At 28.8% G+C, this 20,884-nt stretch overlaps 1 protein-coding gene across 1 annotated transcript in view; it reads left to right on the plus strand.

Moving 5' to 3' along the window:
• The first annotated feature begins 1,719 nt into the window (after window positions 1-1,719).
• LOC129984667 (chondroadherin-like protein) overlaps window positions 1,720-20,884 on the plus strand; it is a 423,788-nt gene continuing 404,623 nt past the window's right edge. The window contains exon 1 of the mRNA XM_056094594.1: window positions 1,720-2,022. The gene's annotated coding sequence lies outside the window, so the exon portion shown is untranslated. The remainder of the gene's footprint in view (window positions 2,023-20,884) is intronic.

Consider the following 20,884-nt stretch of genomic DNA (forward strand, 5'->3'; position numbering starts at 1 on the left):
TTGAATAACCTTATACCTATTCTTTTCATTATGCATATAAACCATCTAAATAAAGTCAGGTCAGTTCATTATTTTTCCAGGAAAATATTATTAAGAATTAAATTGAGATAGAAATTAAAATCGTGTTTATTGAATAACCTTATATCTATTCTTTTCATTATGCATATAAACCATCTAAATAAAGTCGGGTCAATTCATTATTTTTCCAGGAAAATATTATTAAGAATTAAATTGAGATAGAAATTAAAATCGTGTTTATTGAATAACCTTATACCTATTCTTTTCATTATGCATATAAACCATCTAAATAAAAACAGGTCAGTTCATTATTTTTCCAGGAAAATATTATTAAGAATTAAATTGAGATAGAAATTAAAATCGTGTTTATTGAATAACCTTATATCTATTCTTTTCATTATGCATATAAACCATCTAAATAAAGTCGGGTCAGTTCATTATTTTTCCAGGAAAATATTATTAAGAATTAAATTGAGATAGAAATTAAAATTGTGTTTATTTAATAACCTTATACCTATTCTTTTCATTATGCATACAGACCATCCGAATAAAGTCAGGTCCCATGACGTCACAATGCCTGCAAATGTAATTGTTTGATTTAACTATCTTCTAATTTTCACGGTGGTATAACTTTATTTTTTTAATAGTCAAGTAAATAAATTAAACATGCAATATACAAAATCATTCTTCCTTAGTTTATAACAAAGGACGAACATTTTTCATTGAGGAAAGACTCAAACATTTTGCTCAGTTTTTATTTGAAATAAAAAAAAAATCACTTTCAGTTACCCATTTTCATATTTCAAATTGTATCTTTGCGAATTTGATAGTTTTAATTTCTGTCACAATTGAAGTCTTAGCCAAATTTAGTCTGTCCAGCCCAGACGGACAAACACACACACATTCATTTTTATTAGTAGAGATTTTTTACATTTCAGTTATGATATATATTGTTTACAAACATATTATTAGATGATTTACTAGCATAAAATCAAATTCACTTTCATTAATGATTAAAGAGTTATAACCTCTGAAATTACTAAAATAATGCAATTGTATTGAAAAAGCACAAGTACACAACATTTTAAAATTTTAACTGGTATAGCATCTAATAACTAGCGCATTAGCAACTGAGTAAAAATTTTTCAAATCAAATTTCATAAATTTAAATAATAGATATAATTTAAATTCCCTCCAAATATTATTAAATATACTTATTCGATGTAAATAATCTTCAAAGCTATCTGTATTAACTGTAAAATGAATATAAAAATATCATTTTATTCAAAATTTAAAAAAAAAAATAATTCGAAAACTCATTCTGAAAAAAACTAGCAAACTGAAATAATCACGCTAACAAAAATCATGATTTACTGCATGAATCAGCATTCTAAAATATTCTTTCATTTCCAATTTTTCAATGTCTTTTCTATTAATGACAAAAAAAATTTTTTTTAATTTTTTTAACTGATTTATTTGATTTGCTATAATTAAAAGTAAAAAAAAAATTGGTCTCAAAATTAAATATGATAAAGTTATTTATAAAAAAAATAAAAACATGAATTGTCCTTTCTCTTTCTCTTTTTGTCAGTGATCACTTAAAAAGAGCTGAATGGGACTAGTAGCCGTAACAAAAGTGTTTGCCACCAGAGGTCGTTGGTAGTTCAGGCAAGAACCTTCTACTCCAGTACAACGCGCGTTCGCAACTGGCGCTGCTGTGAACTAGAATATCCCTCATTGCTTCGTCCTGAACTTGTACGAACTCTTTAGCAGCTCAGGACACACTCTTGTCCTGTTCCTTCAGTACCCTCCCGTCGTTTCTCGGAAGAGGATGAGATTTTTCGTGCTTTTTGAGATGGTTCTCTCGATAGGAGAATTGTTCGAGTGACAATATAACGTACTTTTTTTTACGGTTACGCCAATCTTTTTCTTCTTTGAAAGTTTATAAATCCGCAGGGGTCTGTGCAGTTTTCAGTACTTCTGGATTTTAAATGCTGAGTCTTGGTAAGTTATGAAGTTTTTGTTTGTAACTTGAAAATTAATTAATTTTGAAAGAATGTTTTTGAATATAAGTAAAAGAAGAAAATATGTTCTTCATTCATGTTTTTTTTCTTCTTTTGTTTAGCTCAGCATCTGTAGATTATTTTTAAATGCAATTTTCTTTGACTTAAAAGTAATTAAAAAAAGTTTTTTTTGAAATATTTTTATAAATATTCTTTTTATTTAAAAACTTTATTTATGCTTTTTCCAATATTATTACACTGTTATGAAAAAAGAAAGTCCTATTTTTCTATAAGGGAAAAATGGTTTAAACTTTTCTGGTTCTGATTTTGCAGTTTTTAATGCAAGTTTCGTTATTAATATGAAATTGTTTCTTCAAACAGTTTGATTTGCTGTTGTCATTTCATGACTTATTGAGTACAAAATACAAATTACAAAACTGATTTCTTATCGTTAAATACGTTTCGTATCACCGATTTCATCGAATTTTGATTCTTTTCATTTCATAGAAAATTTTCACCGTTGATTTTAAACTCTGCTCTAAAAAATACATAAAAATAGATTTATATAAGAAATTATTCTCTGAAAAATATGTCGCTCAAGCAGAAAATTCACTTTTATATTCAATAAAGGGGGAATTTATTTTTATATTCAATAATATCTCAAAATTGTGACCTCCAGCAGAAGAAAAAAAAAATCAGTAATTGGAGAACAAGAATTTTCTTGATAAAGGTACAAGAATGGAATTTTTTAATAAAACCTCTTGTACGTTTTGAGCTCAATCATTCCAAAAAATGAATTTGATAAGTTTTTACTTTTTAAATAAAAGATAAATATAAATTTGTCAAAATCACAATTAAAAATGAGTATTTGACTTTTAATGCCACTGAATTAATATGTATCAGAAATGTAGAAATATAATATAAATAAAACGAATGGTTAAGCAATTTTTTTAAACTTTCATTTTTTTACATTACCAAAAACTAGAAACTAGCTATTTATCTTCATGAAAACATTCATGTTCAACAAAGCATCGAAATTCGTCATTAATGTTTGATATCAGGGAAATACAGAAATTAAAAAGACAATATATCGAAGAAAAGTAATGAGAATGTTCAACCATTTCTTTTGTTGGATGATATAAATCCAAGAAGACAATCTATTACTAACACATCTTCAGATTTTACATTATATTATTAATACAAACTTACCAAATTCGTAAATCTATTTGAATAAATATATATGAACTGATACCGAATATATCACATACTGTATGAAGATAAAATCTGAAAGATGCAAATTTTTAACTCCGTATATCTGGAGATTTTTTCTTTTCTTACTGCTCGAAATCTGTATTTTTTGATAGTGAATATTATAGCAATAGTATCATGTAAGATAGTTCTTTTGAATAATGTATAAGCTGCATCATGTTCTTTGAATTGTTTGGAACGAATATCTTAAATTCTGATGAGTTGTGATAAAATATCGATTTAAAAAATCGATATACTATCGTATCAACGTTTTCGCAAACTAGTTTTATTGTTTCTTTCTACTTGGCAACTGATAATAATTTCTTTTAATAGAATGGCGTATCTTATCGAAATGATTGAATTTGGCCTGGTAGAAAGAGAGAAAGGTGGAGGAATAGAAAATAGTAGGTTATAACTATGCTACCGCTAGAGAAACAAGTTAATAAAAAATATATAAATTTACAGTACCCATCCTTTTGTATTTGTTTTAATTATTATTCATACTCAAAAAATCAAATTAGTTTTCTTTATATATATATAAATTTTTTTAGAAATAATAAAAATTACATTATATGCTTTTGAATTAACCATGAAAAATGGAAAAAGCCTGTAACACTGCTTAAAACGTGAAAATAGGAAGCAGTTTTGAAAGTTTTACTAATTTGTACAAACTGGGAAATAAATTAGTAAATAAAAATACTCCCCTTATTTTTTTAAAAAAGTTTTAAATATTTGATGTTTTCGTTCCATGTATTGCATCGTCTTTAATTTTTTTGAAAATTTTATTTGGGCCAAACAGATTAAAATATTTTTGGGGCAATCAAAATCAGTTTGTAATATTATATTTGTACACTGTGAATTCAAAGATTTTTTTTTGTCTGACAGCTTATTTTTTACCAAATTATTATTATTGTAGAAAAATGTCTAGTACTTTTCATTAACAAGATTTTTCTAACTTCATAGGGATAGTTTCGAAAAGGTTTTTTATTCATTGGGAAGGAGTTTTTTTTTCTATATTCATAGAGGGATTTCCATATTTATAGGGATTCTTTGAGAAGTGACACAACTCATTTGGGGGGGGGAGTGTTTAGGCAGACGGTTGAAAAGTATTTTTTTCACAATATCGTTTTACAATAGTCACTCAAAAAGTGTGCACAAACAATGTACGTTTTATACACTTCATCCTTTGAATATTCGCCCCGCTAACCATTTACGTGCGTGATTTGGTTGAAACTGACCAAAAACTGCTTCGACGCTGCCATGAATATGCTGCTATTGGAGGACGGAATTTTGAGGAATTAACAGAAAAAAAAATTGTAAAGAAGCACATTTTACCGATTATCTAAGTAAATGAATCTGTTAGGAAGATTCCTATAGGAAGATTACTTATTGCAATGGTTTTCATGACAAGATTTCAGGAAACTTTCTTTACCGATCATGATCCCCAGAATCATTCAAATGTCATATGCGTATAACACTTTGCCTGTATTATCTTGTGTACAGCATAATTAGAGTAATTTGTTTGTATTTTAACTGGTTTGGAATATGTTGTTAGAAATGTAAAAATCTCGGACGAGTTCGTAAAGGGCTCATCTAGCTCAAAGGGAGTGGAATTGGTGGGGGTGAAATTTTCATTTCTGTTTAACTGCCTGATTATTGAAAATGAAAAAATAAATTCAACAAGCCAAATTAGCGCCTTATTAAGACGATCAACTTTTGTATTTTGTATTTAAACTTTTGTGACACCTGCAATATTTTAGAAGTTCGAGGCTGAAAAGTTATTTTCAAGCCCTAATTTTGACTGCTTCTAACATCAACAATTTATGTTACCGGATAATAACTTATATGTACTTTTACCTTACAGCTTGCCGATAAGAGTTTTTGTTTATTATTATGTTTTAACACTGGCGCTTCAACGTTGCACATTTTTTCACATATTTTGTATTAAAAAAAGTTCGTTTTAATGAACTTCATCACCAAACATGATTGCCCAAGCAGTTCCTCCTTGTATATATTGTTTAATCGTTTAGTAATCTTCTAAATCTATATTATGATAGAATGCTTTTCATGTTTTTTTATCGGCACTAACTACGCTTGTTAAAATTATTAAAACGACTAAATTCGAATTAGTCGTTTTTTAATTTGTTTTATTTATCGTTCCACCTCAGAAATTTTCAAACGGTAAAGTAAAGATGCATTTATCTTCTAATTCTGGTAATCTTGAAGCAGTCTATAATCTTTTACTTCGATTCGAGACACATTCGGCAGTTTCCTTATGAATCTAATATTTCATTTCACACTGCAGTCTAATATCTATGTATATTCGCGAGCTATATCTGTGTATAAACTAACCGATTAAATATGTTTGTAATATAGAAGGGATCTATTTATTATTTACCAAAGTAATGAAATATATCATTAATTATAAGAAATTCTGCTTCCGATAATTATTAAATTATAACCAGAATTAATAAATTGATTCCGATAGTTATTAAAAATTTTCATTCATGAATCGTTCAAAAATAACGTAAAATTGCGGTTTTGCAATAATTATATTTTTAATAAAAACATTTTTTATTCAAGATTACTATTAATGTTCTGTTTTGCATTTATTCATAATTGCAAAGATATTGACAATATACCAAGAAATGAAAACTTGCTGCACAACTTTGAAGCAAACCTTATGGTATATTTAATTCCTTATTTCATGGTACAATTCATAAGAAAAGCATTTTAAACAGTATAAAATGTGACAAGATAAAGCAGTATCCAAAATATATGTTGTTGAAGATTCGTAAAAACGTAATAGAGCCTTCTTTGCTATCATTGTCAAACAAATATAAACTGCCATTGCAGAAAAATAACTGTTATTTCTCCTTCGAAACATATGATGGCATTATTATTAAACTGTAGGAAACATTATTAAACTGTAGGAAGAAATATATTTTAACGATTGAAAATGGTTTCTGTGTGCAAATAATTTTCTGTTTGTAAATAATTTTTTTCAGATATATTCAAATTTAAAATTGGGTTCATAAAGAATTTGTGCTTCTTCTTTTGTAATAAAAGAGGGAATTTTTCAAAAGAATCCAAAATACAGGGTGTTTTTTTTTTTTTAACTGACGGTATTGATAGACCTCTGTAGGTCGAACTATCGGCCGCAAAGCCGCCAAATTTTGTACAGGGACTATTGACGACATGGGAAAAAAAAAATTCAGTGAAAAAATTTTAGTTCGAAAAGTTGCCGATAGAGGGAATGTGGCACTTTTGATTTAAATTTTAAGTTTAACTGCACGATAAAATTTTAAAAATCTACAGTAAACAGATACATGAATAACAAAGAATTAGTTTTCCACAAATGGGCTTTATTCGAAAAAAATAACTTCTGTAAATGGTTACACAAAAAAAAATATATATATATATATATATTATTTGACTTCCTTTTTATTCTCTTTTTTTTTTGTTTTTATTCTGTAGAATTGCGTTCCCAGGGAAGACATCGGCTATTTTCAATATGACCTCCATTTTCTTTGACTAAGCATTGTGTTCTGTACATCGTACTCTCTACAGCTGAATACAACATTTCAGGTGTCATGTTCATAACAGTCCGTGTTATGTTTTCTTTTAAAACTGATTAGTTCGAGACTCCACCAAGATAAACTTTCGATTTTAAATAATCCCACAGAAAAAAGCCATATGGGGCTAGATCCGGGGAGCGAGGTGGCCATGCAACACGAAAACAGCAACTAATGACTTTTTCTTCTGTAAAGTGATGGTGGAACAGTTGCTACACGGATGTACTAATATGTGGTGGTGCTCCATCCTCCATAAAGACAATTTTATCGAAGTATTACCTTTGCTGAAGTTGTGGGATAACAAAACTTCTCAGCATATCATGATATCTTTAAGAATTTACGGAACGAATATTCTTACGGATATCTTTGAGCGTCTGTGGTCCCGCTCGGGTAATAGTCTCAATAAAATATGGTCCGATGATAAAATCTGCTGTAAAATTACACCAAACAGTTATTTTTGAGAATGGAGTGGGGTTTCTTGAAATGCATGGGGCTGTTCAGATGCTGAAATTCTAGAATTCTGAGTTTTAACAGTACCATTCAAATAAAAATGGGCCTTATCACTCCAGAGAATTGTCCTAGTCCAAGCCTCGTCGACCTCCATAATGGAAAGAAATATCAAATCAAAGTTTAATCGAAGATCATGATCTGTAGGTTTTAATTCCTCGAAAAGGCTAATTTTATAGGGATAAAATTGAAGAATTTTTCTTAAAACTTTTCATACTGTTGAAACATTAACATCCAGTTGTCGGGCAACTGCACGTTTGCTGCTATTACCAGCAGTACTCGTTTGATTTCTTTCAACGATTGCAGTCGTAACATCTGTGATCGTATCCTCCGATACCGGTTTCCGATCTCTACCAGGCCCAGTTGCGAGAGAATCTGTTTTTTTTTTCAAATTTTTTTAATCATTGTTTTCACAGCATTAATTGATAGAGGTCCTTTATGTAAATTGTTTTGACTTTCAAATTCGCGAAGAGCGGCCGCTGCATTGGATTGATTAAGGTAAAAGAGCTTCACAAGTAATACACGCTATGCTAAAGTGAGACGCATTTTACAATTCATCTGATACTTGAAGTTATTTTCAATGCCCCGTTTCTTTTTTATAACTCCAAATACTGGCGCTGGTGTTGACTACGTAATCGAAATTTTTCATTTTGCAATTTTTCCCATGTTTTATGCAAAATGTTAGCTGTCTTAAAGTGTAAAGCGTCACATTTTCCCTATCGGCAACATTTGGAACTTTTTTTGCGGATCCTTTTTTTCCATGTCGTCAATAGTCCTCTTACAAAATGTGTTGGTTTTGCGGCTGATAGTTCAAGCTACATAGGTCTCTGAGGTCCTTCAGTTAAAAAAGACGCACCCTATATATGGATTACTATCAAGTTTCAGCACCTTATTGTTAAAGAAATAAAGTCATTAGTAAAAAAAAAAAAAAAACACGTCCGTCATTCTTATCAAATTGAACGTCATGAATGAATTATTTTTGTTTTCATTATTTTTTGTTAATATTTAAAGGTTAAAAATTAAAAAAAAAATATCTAGGAAATTCGATATTCTATCAAATTTTCTATTTCAAATATGTTCATTTTAACTTTTTTTTTTAATTTGTCACTTTTAGTGATATATTGATTATATTACTACCCTTTTAGCGCTTTCATACCCATGTGATTCAAGGAAACTATTAAGGAAATTTTGATCTAATTTTCAGGTTGGAAATATATAAATAATGAAAATAACAAGGATTGATGTTTTAGTAGAAATTGATAGAAAGATAAATTTTTTTTTGAGTAGTTAGATTATGGCGTCAATCAATTGATTGAAATATGTTTCCTCAATTAAAAATATCATCTCTAATCATTGTGTATATTAAAAGCAATGACGTTTTTCTGATTATAAAAGTTTTTTTTTGTATTTTTTTTATTAAAGATAGTGTTTCTAATAATAGTTTCTTAATTTAAAAGCATTTAAATTTTATCTAGATAAATTTTTTTAGTTTTATTCACATCTGAATACTGCAAAAGATATTTGTTAAATGCACATGAGCCTATATGACTTGCAATTTAGATATTCATGCCATTCGCAGTTATTTTTTTAATAAAATTTTTTACAATTCTATAACTTTTTTACATTTTATATTCTAAGAAATTTTGTTTCTTTTTTAACTAAAATTTAAAAATTTTGAAGAAAAAGTGCTTTATTTTGCTAATCGACGGAAAATAAAAAAAATAAAGGCAAAACCAATAGCGGCACTAAAATGTTTGAAAACTAATAAACAAAACATTTATTGCTCATTAACTTGTTTTTAAATCTGATTTTACAGTTATGGTAGGCTTTCTTGTTTAAAAAGCGTCATTGCTCAAAAATTCAAACCAAAGGATTGCTTCGAATACTTCTTATTATGTAAGGAAAACACTTTGGAAATAGGTATGTCTGTTTCTATAAATGACTTAAGCTAGATAGATGGAACTTGGTTACTGGTATGATACCAAGTTCCTCAATATCTATCGAATTGAAAACATAATCCGTCAATGTAAAGTGTGTTAGTTCGTCCTGCACAGTTAAACACGATAACTCAAACGCGCAAAACATTAAAAATATAAAACCTGGGATATTATTAATAATAATGCAACACTTATTTCAAAGGTTAAATCAAATTGGTAATAAAGTTGAAAATCTACTGTTCTATCAATGCAGTAATTTAAAAAAAAAGCCCTACGATGCTGAACTGTGAAGCCGCGAGCGTGAATGTCTTGTCTTGTCTTTGTGTTTGTGCTTGTTTAGTGTGTGAATGTGATTATTAAAAGCAATGTTCCTAAAAACATTCGTCCTATTGCTTCCTGCATGGATTATAATAATCTACTTACCATCATATTGGTGCCCAACGTGGACCCAACGGAAAAGAATTTTGAGGAAACGAAAGTGACCTCGTCTCGACCATCACAAGAAAAGTTTCCCGTCACCACATTGGCACCCAACGGAAAAGAATTTCTGATGAAACGGAAGTGAAGTCGTCCTGACAATCACAAGAAAATTTTCCCGCCATTACACTACTACCTAGAAATGTGACTTTCGGTTTCAAGTCCCCTTATCATAACTTATCAGAACTTAAAACACTTTGGCCCACGGTCAGTCAAAAGGGAAAAGACCAAACAGTTTTCTGTTTCACAATGGAGAATCAAGAAACAGACAATAATATGATAATATAAGAGAAATAGGAAAGAAAAAGAATCCTTTTGTTTTCTTTATTATTCCACATGCTTATATTAAACTTTTTTTCTGGCAACGGAATATCTTAAATAATAACGTACTGAAAACAAAGAAGAGAGAAATGAGACGATTTTAATATCATTCGACATTTTAATAATAACCACAGAAAATGTACATATATCTCTTAGTTCATGTTTTACACAATAAACTATTAGTACTTTTATAGAATTGGCAGGTGCATGGCATTTCAAATTTAGTACAGGAATGAAAAGCAGAGGAATATTTTCAAATTTCATTCTAAAAGCAATTTCGTTCAGAATTACAACATGAATCTGTAGATACTTTGAGCAGTTCATAGTTTTCAAATTTATGCGAGAAAAAATTGTAAGTGACTAAAATAGTAACCAAATTTTAAATACTTACTAAGAAACAGAATACTGAACATGGATATCCTGGGAACTTCATGTCAACTTACAACTCAATATCCTCTTCATTCCATCATGAAAAGTTTGCAACTTCCACAGTTTCAATATACGTTTAAACAGGAGAAAGAACAATTCCTAAGTGGAAAGCATGCAGTATTATTTTCTTGACTTGGCTTATTCAATTGAATGACCATAATAACGCTCAGTGTGACTTGCATAAAAGGATTCATTAATTCTGATATTGAAGCAAAAGTCTATAAGAAAAAGAGTTCAGTTCAGACTGCTTTAACCCTTTAAAAAGTCAATTTTTTTCCTAGTCAGAGTTAATTAAAATATTTTTAGGATTAGAATTGACCTAAGAAAAATGATTTATTTAGCTTATTAGATAAGTTTAATTTGAATAAGTAAATCACAAATCAAGACACACTCTTGTGTTTGAGCTATGAAGTTGAAGCATCTAAGTTTGTTTTATTGAAAAATGTGTCAGATCTTAAGAAAATCTACATAATTTTATGCAAAGATCGAGGAATTTTGTAGAAAGCAATATACTTCCCATAGTCCTTGCAAGGAGTTAGCCCTTTCTAGGGCCATGGGAAGTATGCTTCCCACCAAATTTATCAATCTTTGTATGAAATTATGTAGGCTGGCATAAGTTCTGACAAATGTTTTTAGAAAGACAGAAACTTAGATGTTTTGGTTCTTTATCTCACACAAAATGATGTCTTGATGTGTTACTTAATTATTAATTAACCAAATTAATTAATCAAATTAAATGTATCTAATAAGCTAAATGAATCCCTTTTCTTTTTCTAATTTCAACCTAAAAATATTTTAACATAATATGACTAGAAAAAAATGACCCTTTAAAGGGTTAAATTGCAGTATTTGGAGAGAGGAGGACCCTTTTGTTGATACATATTTCCCTTCCTTTTGTCTGAAGGATGTTTGATAGTTGATGACTAGGTTCGGACTTTTTGTTATGGTTGGAGAGTTTCCTATGCAGTTTTATAGTGTAATTTTCAACTTGCCGATTTTCAGATCGTTATATGGGACATTACTTTACCGATTATCATTACATTTTCGTTGGTATACGGAAAATGTGAGTCAGTAGAGTTAGAATTTTCTTTCTACAGATTTCAGCTACAAGTCCCTAAATTAGGGATGCATATGTTAAAATGGAATTATATACTTACTTGTATAGAGGGAATTTAATATTTAATAAAATCGTGTAATGCATGTCAATGAATGAGATGATGCTTAACTCTATTTAAAAATATATGAGGATTTTAACCCTTTCCACTCAGAAAAGCAATTCGATACATAATTATTCACCTAATACAAAAATTTGTTTATTGCTTTGAAAAATATACAATTTTTTTAAGTCGAATTTCTTTGAAAAATGATTCTACGTCTTTTTACCACTTTGTAAGCGTTTCTAACAATCAAAGTTGAAAAATAAATAAATAAAGCTTCAAAATGATTCACCATATTGAATGGTGAGTGATTGTCACTATCTGACTGCAAAGGATTAAAATATATATTTATTGAAGATGAATAGAATCCCTTGATATTTTACTTTTTTCCCAACGAAATGTCAATGACGGTTAATTTGTTTATTCGAATGCCTTTTACAAAAGAGAATATTATGTTTTGGTATGGGTAAGTAATTCGATATTAGAAGCCACCCACTTTAGACTCATCAAAAGAATTATGATTATAAAATTCAAAATAAAAAATGATACATTGAATGATTTTTTTTACTTTTCTTAAAAAAATGAGTTTTTAGTGGTTCCCTCAAATCATAGACAGTTCTGGATACAGAAAAAAATTTCCAATTTCATTAAATTTGAAATTATTTTAAATAAAAACGAAATATTTTTCGAATCATCTTGGTTTTATTAACCAGTCTCATTTGAAAATTAATCTGATATTGATTGTGACATTTTGAATCCATAAAAATTGTGATTAACCCATTTTCATTGATCTACGGATCATAATTATCTGATTATCATTGATCTAAGGATCATAATTATCTGATTATCATTGATCTACGGATCATAATTATCTGATTATCATTGATCTACGGATCATAATTATCTGATTATCATTGATTAACTGATTAAGGACACAATGATGAGCTAATGACCATTGCTAAATTGTGTTGTAAAGTTTATCACTGTAGATGATTAAAGCTTTTAGAGAAGTAATGTAAACATTTGCATTAATTTTAGCCAAATGTATTTACTGAAATTTTATAAGCTCTGAGCCGTCAATTGATGATGTTATTTACCTAATATTAAAATATAAGGCATCGCAAAATAAATATTTTAACTCAAAACAAAAATTCTGCACTAGAAAATACTATTATTTCTCCAAAATTGACGTTGATTATGATGCATTGGTAATAAAATGGAAAAACTGAAAGAAAATAGAATAAAAATGAAAATGTTCTGGTGTTTACAGTTTATTTCATGAAAATTGATTTATAGTCTGCTAGAAGACTTTTTGTTATGTCTTATGAAACCTTTTCCACCAGATGTTTTCTATCTACTATGTAAAATTTAATCATTTTGAAAGAACCATCATTTGTTTGTTGTTAATTCGTAGAATAAATATCTACTACACAACGTCTAAAGGTTTTTGTATGGAGCATAAACAGCATACTTTTATTATGCAAGAAAAAGAAATTTAATGAAAATTCTGTAGATATTATTAAATAAGAAAGCAAAATCTAATTTCCCTTATTTATATTGTTTGCTGTTAAAATAGATCTAAGTTATAGCTAGAAAATTATGTCTAAGTTACTGCTGGCAAATTTCTGGAAAACAAGCAATTCTTTGGAGAGAGGCGAAAGAAATAAACTGACAGAATGGTATCGAAAGGAAGTGTTTCTTTTAAGCACAATTCCCCCTTATTTTTGAAATCTACAAAAAAAAAAAAAAAAGTATAATCGTCAAATTTTTGAAATATTAACAATTGTTGCAGATTAGATCCAAGAGACAAGAAAATTTATAATTGAAATTACATTTGTTTGTCTGTTAATACATTAATTCAAAAATTTAAAAAAAATGCACGAATGAATTTGTTTTGACGTATTGATAGGAGAGTTGCAGGAACAGATTATTATATTAGAGTTTGTATGGAGTTGACCAACTGGTTTTATCATGGACATGTGAATATAATAAATGAAATATAATGAGCTGGATAGATGAAATTGAGATGGATATTACCTGTAAATTACAGATTTCTTTAAAATTTTATCGGATCTAATTTTATTTATTTAGCGCGTTTCGGTTTGCATAAACATTTCTATATTTGAACATAATAAATGAAAAATACAAAATGTTAAGTGAAATTGCTAGATGAAATTTTTTTGCATCATATTTTAGATGATATTCGTTGAAGGGTAAACTATTTGTCTGTGAGACTGTTCATTAAATGAAATTTGGTATATAGCTTTATCAATAATATACTTATATCATATTTTCAATCTGAGAAAAACAAATGGCGCGAAATGCGTTGGCATAAATTCTATAAAGTGAAGATATCTTGTCTTTTTGTCTATTACTTAAAAAAAATATTTAGAGCGTCGACTCTTTTCTAGAAAATTTTAAAAACTCCTGATAGTATATAAAAGAAAGGTATGATGTTAAACTTTCAAAAAGTATGCTTGGCGCGCGATCATTGATGTTTCTGACTGCGACGAAACTCTTCAATTTAACCGAGCATAAAAGTTGATAGAGTAATGAGTTTTTCCCATTACATTGTGAATGAGCTCATGTGTTTCTGTTATATTTTTTTGTAGATTGGATTGTTTTTACTGTATTAACAAATATTTTAATATCTATTGCAAATAAATTTCTATTTAGAACTTCTTAATTAAAAGGTTATTTCTGGTTTCTGGTCTATTAGGTTATCTTCTTAATCAAAATAATTTTCTGGCCATCGACCAATAATTATTATTCGGATTGTGATTATGACTAAAAACAAAAATCTCTTTGATACACGGGGACTTAATAAGCAATAAATACGAGATATTTATTTGGAAGTCATGTACATTGGACTTGCAAATGAGTCACAGACAGTCGTAATTTGTTGAGGCTAATGAGACGCCAACATAGATTTGCCCTAATCAGGCCAATTTAAATTTATCTCTTCACCAACAAACCATGACATATCCCGAGTAAGGATTTGAGAAAACCAATTTGTCAGTCAATATCATGGATAATTCATCCATTTCATATCTCAGACTAAATAAACATTAAATAAGTTTGGACCTTATGAGCATTAGGTCTGTCAATGAATCGCAGACACCTTCGAGATGGTGTTTGAAGTTGAAAACTTCTCAATAGCTTTTAAATAGGGCATTGATCAAACAAATTTATCATTCAGTCTTGTGGAAAAGTCTCTCTTTTGATATCTCCGAGTTGAATAGACACTAGATATGTATTTACCCTTTACGTCCATTAGATCAATCGTTAAATTTGAGATGTTTTCAAAATGGTGTTTTTGGATTGAGGAGTATTTTCTTAGATGTTGTAATCCTCATCTGTGTGGGATAATTTAAAATTATTGTCTATTGCAATGGCATACGTGTGTAGTTTTTGAACATGACACTGATCGAACACTTTTATCAATAACATCACTTTCTTTCTTTTGATATAGCAGAACCAAAAAAACTCTAAGCATGTACTAATGTTTTCATTTGGTATCTATCAGACAGTCATTGAATACTAGGCGTCTTAAGTTTGGTTTGGTGCACGGAATGTAATGTGTACTTAAATGCTTTTAATATGGTCATTTTAATAGCGTAATTCACGAGCAGCCCACACGTAATTCTGAGTATGGCATTGATCCAAAAATTGTAATCATCAGTTGAAGATAAAGTTAGAAACTATTTCTATAGAAACTTGTTGTTGTCCATTTTTTTATAAGTTAGATTTCTATAGGAAGACTACCTATTGCAATGGTTCGCATGACAAGGTTTCGAGAAAACTTCTTCGGTTCTTTACCGATCATTGTCCTTAGAGCACAAAGCGACTTTTAATTCAAAAGTTTATACAATAGGCAATGCCCATGTTATCTTGTGAACATGATAAATGGAGTAATTTTGTTTGGATTTTAAGTAGCTTAAAATATGTTTCTAAAAATATAAAAATCTCAAACGAGTTCGAACAATCTAGCTCAAAAGTGGTAGCAATGGTGGGATATTTGAAGCTTTCATTTCGCTATAACTTTCTTAATATTGAAGATAGAAAAATAAATTCAATTAGTCAAATTAACTCCTGATTAAAGCGAAAACTTTTGTATGTAAAGGTTTTTGTGTAACTGCAATATCTTATAAGTAGGTGCTTAAAAGCGCATTTCTAGCCCTTTTTTTGACTGTCACTAAAAGCAAATATTTTGCTGCCAGATAACTTAAATGCAAAGGAATTTACGTTTGCTTTTCAGATTGCTGAGATGATTTTTTTTTATAATTTTATTTTATGCGTTTTATAGATTTCGATACTGTTGAGTTAAACCAATTTCGAGTTGAATTTTCATAAGACATTTTTCTGCAATCATTAGATTTATCACATTTATTTCAACACTTTCAGTTCGCTGATTAACTCTAACAAGTGAAAGGAAAATGATAACCATCATTTCAAAAATTGCAAGTTATGCAAAGAATATTTTCTTTTTTTCATTGATTTAGTTTCTTAACCATTTCGACCTCCCGTTTCTTCTAAAAATTCTCCTTAAGGAATTGAAAGGATTTTTTCGATTAGCAGAAAAAGGCTTCTTTGGAAAGCTTTGGTAGTAGATGATAAATTTACTTAAAATTTTTCATAAATAAGAAAAAAATAAATTATATGTATTTGCAGCTTTAAAGGATTTCCATTTTTCATTACTAATTTCTTAAATATTAAAAAAAAATCAGAAATAATATTTCTTTGTAAGAAACGTTATCGATTAATTTTAATATGTCAAGGTTCATTTCTGAAAAAAAAAATTAAAATTTCTGCTTCAAAAATTTCAAAGTGTTAATCTTAATTATACAGTTTTTTAAAGAAGGAATCTTCAGAGTTTAAATTTTATAAAAAGTGGGCTCAGATTTAAAATTTCTTTGGAGGAAATTTAGTTATTCCTTCTTGACATCCTATTTAAATTTTTTATTGAAATGCATTACATTTTCATAAGCAATTTTAATCGAAAACGAATTTTTTAAAAAACAGCGTCTTTCCATTTTTAAAACCGAAGGAACGGATGTAAATAGAATAAAAAAATAAATTAGAATCTTCTTTTCGTTTATAGAAAAGAAATAGATGTATAAGAGTTAAAAAAAAGTAATAGAAATTCTAAAGTCAAAATGTTAAATGAATTAGAATAATTTTTTTTTATTTCTAAAAGTAATGTAAATTTATTTTACTGTAATGAATAATTAAAACTGTTAGATTTCTTTTTTGAGGATACTTTCAAGTTTTGAGGCAACGGTTCAGTTGGTGTTTATTTTTTATTCATTTAATTGCAGAAATTTAAATCCATTCAAAGAATGAAAAAAATAATTTTGACGAATTTGAATTGGAATTTTTTTAACAATTTCAAAAATTTTGTGTTTATATTCAATGAAAGTTAATTGGAGATTAGATTTTACTCAACCTATATATGAACTAAAAAAACAATTTTATAATCAAGAATTATAATTTTACTAGCCGGCTTTGGCGACCAGCTGGTTCGCCAATCTTAATGCACGTTAAAATTTTAATAATTAAATATTTTATGGAACTCCCATTTTAATTGCTTCTTCATTAAAATATTTTAAAACTTCAAATTTTAATAGTCATATAATTCACTCATATTATTATAAAGGCCTTCAGCCATAACGTAATATGTATCTCTCTCATTTTCTGTTAGCTCCCGTAGAATTTATGCTTTAAATTAAAGTGGAAATGATTAAACTGCAATAAATATAATAATATTTTTTTTTACTGAAACAAAGCATTTTTTTTTTAATATGAGTACTGAAAACAGAGTCGCTGAGTATTTAAACCTTATGGCCACTAAAGAATATTTTTCTTAATTTATATAATATCTCAAGAAGTTTTCAACAAAATTTTCTCAGATTCATCATAAACAGATCGTTTAATTAACAATGTTTAGTTTCAAATGCATCAAACACTAAAAAAATAAACAGAATCGTTTGAAATAATCTGTCGGAAACATATTAAACCATCAAAACCAAATCCGCATCCGTTGAAAATATTTGTCAAGAATAAGAAAACAATGCGCATGCGTGAATTTTCAACGCCACTTATGCTAAAGCAAATGCGCGAATTTTCTACTCCAGTTGGGGTAACGCTATGCAGATTAGAAATTTTTAATTTCCTTTATTTTGTTTTATTTTAATTCGAAAGTACTTCAGAATGAATCTGAAAGATCGATTCATTAACAATGTTTAATTTTAAATGCATCAAACATTAAGAAAATAAATAGAATCGTTTCAAATAATCAGCCGAAAAATCTTAAGCTTAGCTTCATGACTGTTGGGGGAAAAAACTGAAGCCGTACTTATTTGGCAATGGGAAAAATGAAAAGATTTTTTTGGCGGGAAAGTTAGTTTTTAATTAATAATTAAAATTCTAATTAAAAATTAAAAAAAAGGGCTATCCTATCTTTTAAGTTAGATCAAACTGCACACGGTGTGCAAATTTGATTAAAATCGGTTAAGTAGTTTAGGAGTCCATCGCGGACAAACAACGTGACACGTAATTTATATATATTAAGATTACATATTTACTTAATTTTAATAAATTAAATAATTTTTATGAGCAAATTCGGAAGAAGAGTTCTTCAATGCAATTCGTTATTTTTTTTCTTTTTACGAATTATTATTATTATTTTGTACTTACGGTTATAATACAAGCTGCATAAAAAAATGTAGGTTTAAAGAGATGATATTTTTACTATTTTTCAGTAACGGAAAGAATGACTTTTCTTTTCCGAATTTAAATATTTGCACTCCGGGAATAAAATTCTTGAGAAAAGTATATTATGTATGAAAGATGAATCATTTTTCCTCCTGTTCTTATATACTTGTCTTTTATTATATTTTCTGTATTTATTCACCGGATCTTCCTAGGATTGTCGGAATACATATTTCCTCTTTCTTTATATATAAAATCCTGAAAACTTCAAAGAAAGATTTTTGTTCTGTCCAAAGTTTCGGCTTATGTTTTGATATTGATAAGAAATGTAGTACGCATAAAAATTTTAGGGTTAATATCATAGATTTGTGGTGGCGCTTTATGAGCCAGATAACAGCTACGAGACATGAGAAATTTCTTTTGTCTAGTGGTCTTGTTACTCGGCTACGAACCATAAGGTTGCGAGTTCGATCCTCGCCTATCGCCAGTAGCAACATTGGTGACCCGATGACGTCATACGCAAAAAACCTTCATACAACTGTTGTAGCGCCCTCTACCAGAAATAAATAAAATGAAAGCTGATAAATAATCGGCCAATAAATAAAAATGAAGCTGATAAATAATCGGCCAATAAGAGAAAAAAAAATGCAGCTGATAAATAATCAGCCAAAAAAAAAATGGATAAGACGCTACAGCCAATATATCACCACTAATAACAGCAAAAAAACAGGACAAAAAATCGTTCGTCTCACCTCCGACGCACTGAAGGGGGAGTAATGTGGTGGCACTTTATAAGCCAGATAACAGCTACGAGACATGAGAAATTTCTTTTGTCTAGTGGTCTTGTTACTCGGCTACGAATCCAAAGGTTGCAAGTTCGATCCTCGCCTATCGCCAATAGCAACAGATTAATTGCTTCATATAAAGCTTCTTATGATATATTATATGGGGAAATTCCTCCCATTTTAACATCCTTTTATGAATTGGTGTATTTTAAATACTTTAATTTCTTTTCAAAATGTATCATTAAAATAATCAATTCTGAAAACTTTTTTAGTTAATCTTTCATATACATTCAGTCTTTGCAGAAAATGTATTTGCTTCATAACATTACTTTCAAATCAGAATACAATGAAAATCAATCATAGTAAACTTGACTGTACTAGTCTTATAACATTGCTTTGTTATTAACTATTCTTTGCTTACCCTGCTTTGTTATTAACTTTTTTCTTGAATGGTTTCCAAAGAATAAAACAAATTGAATTTCCAAGATGCATCCCAAGGGTATCACACATATTAATGACGTTGCTTTCACTGAAATTCGATTAATGCGAATTGTTGCAATTTTAAGTTACATTCGAGTTTTAGAATCAGTTGAATTTAGTTAAAAATTAGTTGAAAATTAGTCAGGGGTTAGTTATCAGAAAATTAGTCAAATCTTTTTTTTTTTTTTTTTTTTTTTTAATTTCAGAAAACTTATTCGTAAATGTAAAAAAAGACTGAAATGTTGATTTTTTTTTTTTAAATTCTATAACAGAAATACAGATTTCTGGATACAGTTTACAGATATTACGACAATCGGTGGATAATATTCCGTTAAAAAGCCGGATTACATTGAAACAACGAATAAAACATCTGCAAATACAATCCCAATGAAAGAAAACATTAACTGAAAATGAAGCATTACATTTCTATGGAATAATATTTCTATGACATATTATTTGTTACCCTATGAACAACACCATGTTAAAATTTCGGAATTATACAAAAGAAAATAAAAAAAGCAATTGCAAATACAATCACAAAGAAACGTAATATTAATTGATCTCGAAACATTACGCATATGTGGAAAACAGTCTGTAACTTGTTAAGAGAAATGTTCGGATTGTAAATTAGCCTACGAATATCACTAGATTAAAAATTTCGACAGTACACAAGAGGGAATGACAAAATGCTATGAAACCAGCTGTAAATACCACCATAAAGATACTGAACATTGATTGAACATGGAGCATCACATACACGTGGCAAACAGCCAAAAACTTTTATAAATCATTTTATACAGTATAAACGGTGTCCCAAAATTAACAAAGATGTGAATTTACCACCATTTGTGCATTCAAGTGTTGGCAACCCTATTAAAAACAATTTGACAGCTGATAGTTTTGGGTGAGTAAAAATGGAATTAGTAATTAATTAGTTAGTAAAAGTGCTACACGATAGCACAACGGTTTTCATTGTTGAACAATATTTCAAAAATAATGAAAGTCTGGAGGCCACAATTCAAAAATGTGAGTGTTGGCCCCTTAGATCGCGTGAATTAACACCATTGGATTTCTTTCTATGGAGTTATTTGAAGTCAGAGGTCTATGCCAATAAGCTCACCAACACGTTTTACATTGAAGGATGAAATTCAATTTTGTATCTACAAAATTCAGCCACATTTATGCAAAATGGCCATGGAAAATTTAGAAAAAAGAGTGCGTAGGTGCCAGAAAAGC

This window comes from Argiope bruennichi, chromosome 9 (assembly GCF_947563725.1).
Source record: "Argiope bruennichi chromosome 9, qqArgBrue1.1, whole genome shotgun sequence".
In the NCBI taxonomy this organism is placed as follows: domain Eukaryota; kingdom Metazoa; phylum Arthropoda; class Arachnida; order Araneae; family Araneidae; genus Argiope; species Argiope bruennichi.